The following is an 8,180-nucleotide window of genomic DNA, read 5'->3' as shown; positions in this document are numbered from 1 at the left end:
CGATCCGGTGCAATTTCTTTTTTTTTTTTTCTTAAAGAAAAGCTACCATATAATTTATTTAACAACAAGAATGAGATACTTTTTGCGAAGATAAAAAAGTGATTTTTCACAACGGAGTACCGTTATTATTCTGTTTTTCTATTCACAATGATACTTTTCGTGACGAAATACTGTCATAAATGTGTTTTTTTCCTCGCGAAAAGTGTCTACTCTGTTGTTGTTAATTTATTTATTTTGTTCTCGCCGACATACAAAAATTCTTTTCCAAAATGAAGGCAAACAAAACAAAAGTTCATTGATTAAACTATAGTAGCCAACTCAACAAGATTACAAATATTTATCTAGAAGGAAGGAATCAATAAAAAAAAGATGAAATTTAAGACCATAAAATCTCTTAAATTTATATATATGATGATTATCTGACAATAACATTTCATACTAAAACTCTTCATATAAAATGATTTGTCCCCAATCTGCATATTATATCTCATTTTCCTGCCAGGTTCTTTAGCTCAGCCATAAGTGAGGGGTAATTTTGCATTAGCTTAATATATCCTTCACTGAACAGTAATGAAACCCAATTATTTTTATCAACAATGAATAAGAGACAATGTTGCTTGAGCTCAGTACAGTTGTGCTTCTCGGCTAATTCAAGTGTAGAAAGAACCGTCTCCAAAGAAATACTCTCAACTAATTCATACTCGCATGTAGCTTTTAGCTTCTCCATCGCATAACGGTCAGATGCCGCTAGCAAATGTTGAAGAAAGGCAGTGGATGACATCGACCCTTCACAATCAACGAGTTCCTCATTAATTGTTAATGAACCATTGTACATAAAATCAATCATTACCTTAAAAACCGAAGGCAACATTTCACTTATCGTTATGCAATCCCGATTAGATTCTGCCATTGAACCAAAAAGTTCTGCTTCAAATACTGGTGAATGAGCCGCCATGATTAATTTATGAGCAACAAAAATCTTGCCATTGACATCAAAGGAGACATCGGTATGTTTTTTCTCCTCTCTAAGCTTTTGAAGGTGCTCACGCGGAAAATCAATGGAACTAACATTACAACGAGCTCTTGTAAGTGATTTATCTTTCACAGTAATTTTAACATGAATTACAAAATAACAATCTTGAACATACGTTTCCTCCAATTTGGTCCTTTCAAAAAAGTTCGAAAAACCCCAATCAACTTCACGCGGTGTAAATGTGTGTGATGTCGCTTTCATAGCAATTGATGGAAGAGTTCCATCCTTGTCCAGCAGAGCAAATTCAAATGTTGCTCTAACATTGCCAGATGTTCTTTGCAGCTCTAGAAAGATCGACACATATTTGCCATTGTCATCTTTCTTATTGCCTTGAGGGAAGTAATTAATAGCCCATTCATGCTGATCAACTCGGAATTTTGGTGAGGTGATCCACTTACCAATGCCCATGTCTTTGGTTTTGGAATGGTTGATTTTGAACTGGTAGCATCCTGTAGCTGCCACCATGTTGAAAGAATCCATGGCTTGAGAACAAAAATAATTAACGTTCTTTTCAAGAGCATAAAAAGATGACAAAATGTTACACATGTATCACAAATATTCTGCGCTGCTTATATAAGCTAATTCTTCTTACTTTTAGTCTTCCGTAATCGCACTAATTTATTTTTAATTAACTTCAAATACAATGCAACTTATTTATTCTCTCGATATTCCCAATGTGAATTTAATAAAGACATTGCATATATCCTGCATCGCTTACCAAGGTAACATTTATTAAGGATATATCAAAAATATTCAAAGCAATTAGTTAGTGGATTGTAACTTTTAATCTTCCTATATCCTTTGGCAACATTTAAGATGACATGCATGAACCGATTAAAGTTCTTTGCTTTCAGATTCCAAAATTAATGAACCTAAAACTTTTAAACGGTTATTTAGTTTTTATATTTATTTGGGAAAATATAAGGTTTATCCGGATAAGATTTAATTCAACAGAAAACAAAAGTGTTGATTTCATATGTTAAAAAATGCAATTTCATATAGGAGAGAAAATTTGGTTTCAGATAGCATCTTTCTGATCACAATTTAAGATTTCACACTTGTTCACCGTGATAGATAGAAAATGCATGTTCATTTATGTTTCTTGCAGACAGCAGATCTATTCTAATTGATAAATTAATATGGTAATGCTGGTATGGATACCTCTAGATGCTCTTCTTTTAATTTTGGTCTGGTATTTTAGTTGATGTAGATCTGTATAACTTAGTATTAATAGGATTATAGGCAATGGCTTTGATATTTCATTCTGGTTAGATAGATCATAGATGGCATGGAGATTGCTCTTTATGCTGTGTATACCCAAATTAATTCAAAGTAGTTTCTGATCCTACAATTTTAGTCTCTAATACCTTCCATTACTCTACTCTTACCTTACAATTTAATAGGCAATTGACTGGAATTCTTCTCACTGAATGTCACCATACGCAAACTTTCCTTGTGTATACTAAAAGGTGAATTTGGTCATGAAGCGTGCCATCTCGCCTGCAGGGTCCGGATCATCTAAAGTAATAATAATTTTGAGTTCAGATCCGGACGGTCCAATCAGCATTTGGGCCAATCCGGTGTACGGGACCTCCTTTAATATTCGTGCTAGAGCAGATTGAACGGTCCGGATCCAAACACAAAATTAAAGTTACTTTAGAGGATCAGAATTCCTCAGGGGCATGGGTCGAATCGAGTTGTTAGAGAGAGAGAGGTGTGTCAGCGATACGTAGACACGTACAACGTATCTGGTGTAGTTAAGCATGAGTCAGACAACTACACCTCAACCTGTCTGTTTACCTGTAGCCTCGTCGAATCGGATGATTCGAGTTTAGTGTATAGCTGCTATTCATCAGGGAGCCCAATTTTTTTGAAATTTACCAGTGAGAGCTGCTCTAAGCGCAGTAACCACTAGGTCTTCTGATTAAAAACTGTAAAATGGGACTGCATATATAGATCCTCCAATTGAATTAAAGAACGAAAAACTGTAAAATTGAAAAATTACTATGTGCTAATTCTCTACTAGACTTCTCTTCCAAATCTGCCGCGAAAAATAAAACTAGACCCAATACTTTCAGATTTGGTAGGCACATGCTTTCAACCGAAGTTGGAGCTCACACCCAAAAACAAAACTTGGCCCAAATATAAATTTGGGCTTGCTTCACGGATCAATTAAATTACGTATTGGGCTTTTTTGATTGGCGAATTGACAAACAATCCTAACGTCCCCATATTTAAAAGTTAAAACATAAAAGAGAGTAAGGCTACGGTACTATGCAAATCACACGTTGATCTGTATTATGAATTCGTATATCTATTTTCAGAGTTTGAACAATCGACTTAAATCATTCAACATAATTTTTGTATGAAATATACGAAGAGCCAAATTTAACAATTTTTAAAATGTTTTATTATTTTTTAAATAGGTAGCAAATTTACTTGATTTAAAAATAGTAAATGTTTTTTAGAAAATGTAAACTTTGGTCACTGAATATATTTTCTTATAGAGACTACGTTGAACAGTTCGAATAGACTACATGAACTTTGAAAATTAATATACATAATCATTTGTACAGATCGATGTGTGCTGTACACAGTACCGTAGCGGCGTAGCCTCACTCCATGAGGCCCTGTTCGGATGTCCGGGATTTGATTGGAATCAAAGGGAATTTTAGCTGATTGGGATTTTCTTTCAAACACCTGTTCGGATGTCCGGGATTTATCCCATGCGTTCCCAACATTTTCCCAAAACAATTGCTAAGATAGTGTAATTTGGTGGGAAAAAGTACGCGGACTCCGACTGAATTAATTATTTCCTACCATGGTTGGATTGCTCTCTCTCCTCTCTTTATTGATCAAAATATAGGTTCAACCGACTCTCTCTCCTGCGAGAGTAATATCAATCAAAGAAGTACAAGCCGCTCCCCTCAAGGTCATATATAAAGATAACTTATATCTTTTATTTTTCATAGTGGGACTATACAACTTGGGTCCGGTCCGGGACATCCACCGTATTATTTGATTGATTGAAAATATTATTTGTCACTAACATTTGTTTGAGAATTTTATAAACATTATTATTTTAAATAAAATTTCAATTTGTGGTAAAAAATACATTATTGTTTTCAATTTTGTTAAAGAAATTTAAATAAAAATACACATTTTAGTAGTAAAAAAAGTAGTAATGTTTTTAGAAATGTTTCATCTATTTTGTGTTATTATTTATTTTATTTTATTTAAATTACATTATTATAACTTTATTAATAAAAAGTTTGTACAATATCAAACATATTATAAAGAAAAATAGAATTTCCCATATCTAATCCTACAGTACAACCGAACACCAATTTCAGCACATTCCCATAATTAATCCCGTACGTATCCGTACCCATGGGTTCTCACTTTTTGAAAAATGGATTCCCATCCCCGTCAAATCCCATCCCGCACATTCCCCGGACATCCGAACAGGGCCTGAAAGAACACTCCAGGGCTATTTCTTGTTGACTACTTTTAACAGCTGTTGAGTATCCTTTCACCAATCAATTAATAGTCAGCTCTTTGTCTCAGAACCCATTTAACATCTCCAAGATGCATAAAACCGTCGCCTGCATTTAAGATTCAAGCAAAGACACATAAAATAGTGCAAAGAAAATTACCACAAAATGCCATTTTCTTTCACAAGAAAAACAAGATAAATAAAGGGTAGTGATTCAAGTCCTTCAATTGGTTGATTAGGTTCATCCAACAGGTGACCAAATTACAAGTTGCATCTCCCTGATTTTAATGATTCTATTTGATTAATTTTTTTTTTTCAGGGTCTATTTGACATTTGATGCAGAGAAAAATTGGACAATTAATTAATACTCGGTTATTTGCTTACCCTTTGATTTTTGAATCAAGATGATTTATTGTGGTGATACTTTTGAAGAGGGATAAGAAATTACTAAATGAGTTTGGAAAATCAATGCTCTTATTGTTGGTACATTGAATCAAAATTAAATTCATGTCTTTCAGTCTTTGCCTGATGACAACATATGGTAAGCTCAATATTTATAATTTACTTAAAAATGTGATATTTTAGATATATAGAACAAAATGGGTAAAGATTTTAACAGAGCAGCTTTGGCTTCTTGTACAGATGTAGAGCTGGTTTGAATCTATAGGTCGTGCACTGCATAAAGTAAAAAAATATTATGTTGAAAATCTTTAGCTATTTCTAATATCCTAACTATCTGAATAGTGCAGTGGCACAAGCCCACAAGTTTAATTTTCAAAAATAACATCTAAAAGATGCTGAAATATACCAGAACCTTTAATAAAAAAAAATCCTAATAATCTTTAGTAATGGGAACCAATTAGCCCGTGTTTCAGGTTTAAATTATGGAGTTAGACGCATATAAAATTTGGGTGTTGAGCATAATATTAATTAACATACAGTCATTGCCAACTTAATAGCAAAGAAAGTTTGAAGACCAATACAATACAACCCCATAATTCTAAATTTGGGACTATGAAATTGGAGTATTACTAAAGAAAAACATTTACCGGAATAATTTCGCTTATACAGCTCGTTACACACAGAAGTACAGAACTCACCAATACAATATGTTTTATTTTATAGGTTTTATATCTAAAATATTGTTTGAAGAACAAAAGCGCATCTGGTGTAGTGGTATCATAGTACCCTCCCACGGTACTGACCAGGGTTCGATTCCCTGGATGCGCACTTTTATTTAATGTTATTCATTTTTTGTATTGGAAACGAAGCAGCCGGTGCCCGGTGGTGTTTCAGGTCACATCCGCTGTCCGTTTGCTGTCTCTATTGATTGCATGGTGAGAGAACTCCAAGCATAGAATTAAATATACTTTTCATTTATATATTTGCATCTTCGACTTCCTTATCTTGCCTTCTTCTAACCGTGGAAAAAGAAGGTACTTGTTTGTGACATAAATATAATCAAGTAAAAGGGGGGATGCCAGCTAAACGCTTGATATATGATATATCTCATTAATTTTAGTAAAAAAAAAAGAATAAGTTGACTCGTTCCTTGGAACGACATTTTAGAGTTGACTAATATTGGATATTAAATTCCACTGGGAATTATGAATATCAACTTGCCTAAATTGGAAACAAACCTGAACAGGAATCTGATATTCCGATCCTCAAATTAGTCTTTGCTGAGATTCGTGCATATAAAAGTTTCTCCATTGAGATTCGACAATAGAAAAAATTGAATAGTTGAGATCGGAATAACAGGTTTATGTTATTTCATTGGAATAACAGCAGATTTATTTCCCTCTCAATTCACTCTGTATTTATTGCGTAAATTATGGAAATCCATGTGCAGATCCAAGTACCTATTGCCAACGTCCAATCATATATGTTTTTTTTTAATCATTTGTAACATATTTAATAAATTTCTTAAATAATCTATAAAATGATATAGAGTAAAGCTAATATAAACTTAAGTGTACCAAGTAGGGGTGCAAACGGATCGGATACGGATCGGATAGTGCTCAACCCATATCCGTATTCGTATTTTTTTTTCGGATACGGATCGGATAGTAATCAGATACAGATACGGATCGGATATTAAACGGATACAGATACGGATCGGATATTTTCGAATACGAATACAGATACGGATATAATTCGGATTTCTAATTCAAAATATATATCTAATTAACTTGTTACACCATTACAAAATATATATCTGATTAACTAAAATTCAACAACATAACTATACCTTTAATTAAAAACACCAACACAAAAGATACTCTCTAAAGATATTCTAATACAAAAGATAAATAGACACAAAAAATATTCTCTCAAGTCTTAACACATTAATCACTGCCAGCATCTTCAAAACAAGATTAATCAAATTTCTGAAATAAAAAAATTAAAAAATGTCAAAGCTAGGCTTGAGTTGTTCAAAGAAACTAAGGTTAGTCTAGATTTTGAATGATCCAAACTTTTAAATAATTTATTCTAATAATAAATTCAGTTGTCAGAATTATTCATAATGCCAAACATTTTGTTTTTAAGTAAAATTGGTTTATATTATATGTGAGATGACTCAGATTCAATGTATCAAAAGTTAGTCTTGAGTTGTTCAAAGAAACTAAGGTTAGTCTAGATTTTGAAATAAAAAAATTAAAAAATGTCAAAGCTAGGCTTGAGTTGTTCAAAGAAACTAAGGTTAGTCTAGATTTTGAATGATCCAAACTTTTAAATAATTTATTCTAATAATAAATTCAGTTGCCAGAATTATTCATAATGCCAAACATTTTGTTTTTAAGTAAAATTGGTTTGTCTATAGTGCAGCAAAATTATTTTGACTGCAGTACAGTAATTATTTTAATTAAATCCTAACCTTTAATCGGATATCTCCATCTTTAAATTGTTTAGGGATAAAATAGTCTTTTATGCCTGTTCCGTTATCTCTTTTAAGCTTTGGGTTCCCAGAAGTACCCCGCATGGAGATGCCTCTTCAACTTCTGGTTCTTCCTCTTCACTGAACCTTGCCTAGATGATCAAATGACCATCGTATAACTAAAAGAAATGAATTGAACCTGAGACTCAATCGAATTTCAGCAAAGAAAGGAAAACGATACCGATATCCCAGTACTTGCCTTGATAGAACATAAAGAAAATGAATGAAAGATGTTAAGCTGATAATATAAACATGATTTAATCGATAGTACAATGCTCTAGACAGAGAGAATTGACCAAAAACAGAATTACTATAACTCAATTTGGGGAAAAGATATCTCAGTTTCGAGTTTTCCCAAACTGAGAAACCTAAAGGTGAATCAACATCTCCGGCGATCACTGGCGACCGAGACCAGGTGCAATCGACTCCTCGTGATGAGACGATGCCAATGGTGGTGGGCGTTCGGCCTGCCGTAGCTGGAGATGGGTCCGATTGTTCAACACGGTAACACAACATAGGAGTATATTATGCGGATATCCGAAAAAGTAATTTATGCGGATACGGATAATTATCCGTATCCGTATCCGTATCCGATTCCGAAACTCAAACCGTATCCGTATCCGAATCCGCATAAAAAATATCCGTATCCGTATCCGAATCCGCAACTATCCGTATCCGCATATCCGAATCCGCAAAAATCCGGATACGGATCC

The 8,180-nt window shown here is 33.5% G+C and overlaps 1 non-coding gene and 1 pseudogene across 1 annotated transcript; one reads left to right on the top strand and one right to left on the bottom strand.

Annotated features, from left to right (window-relative positions):
* Positions 1 to 487: 487 nt before the first annotated feature.
* Positions 488 to 1,513, bottom strand: LOC144576013 (BTB/POZ and MATH domain-containing protein 1 pseudogene; annotated as a pseudogene).
* A 4,175-nt stretch (positions 1,514 to 5,688) lies between these two features.
* On the top strand, positions 5,689 to 5,759 carry TRNAG-CCC (transfer RNA glycine (anticodon CCC)). The gene has a single exon. It is a non-coding gene; the product is annotated as a tRNA-Gly (tRNA).
* The last annotated feature ends 2,421 nt before the right edge of the window (positions 5,760 to 8,180 follow it).

The sequence above is a fragment of the Carex rostrata genome, chromosome 24 (assembly GCF_964058835.1).
Source record: "Carex rostrata chromosome 24, lpCarRost1.2, whole genome shotgun sequence".
NCBI lineage: Eukaryota > Viridiplantae > Streptophyta > Magnoliopsida > Poales > Cyperaceae > Carex > Carex rostrata.
This window is presented reverse-complemented; position numbering and strand designations above follow the sequence as displayed.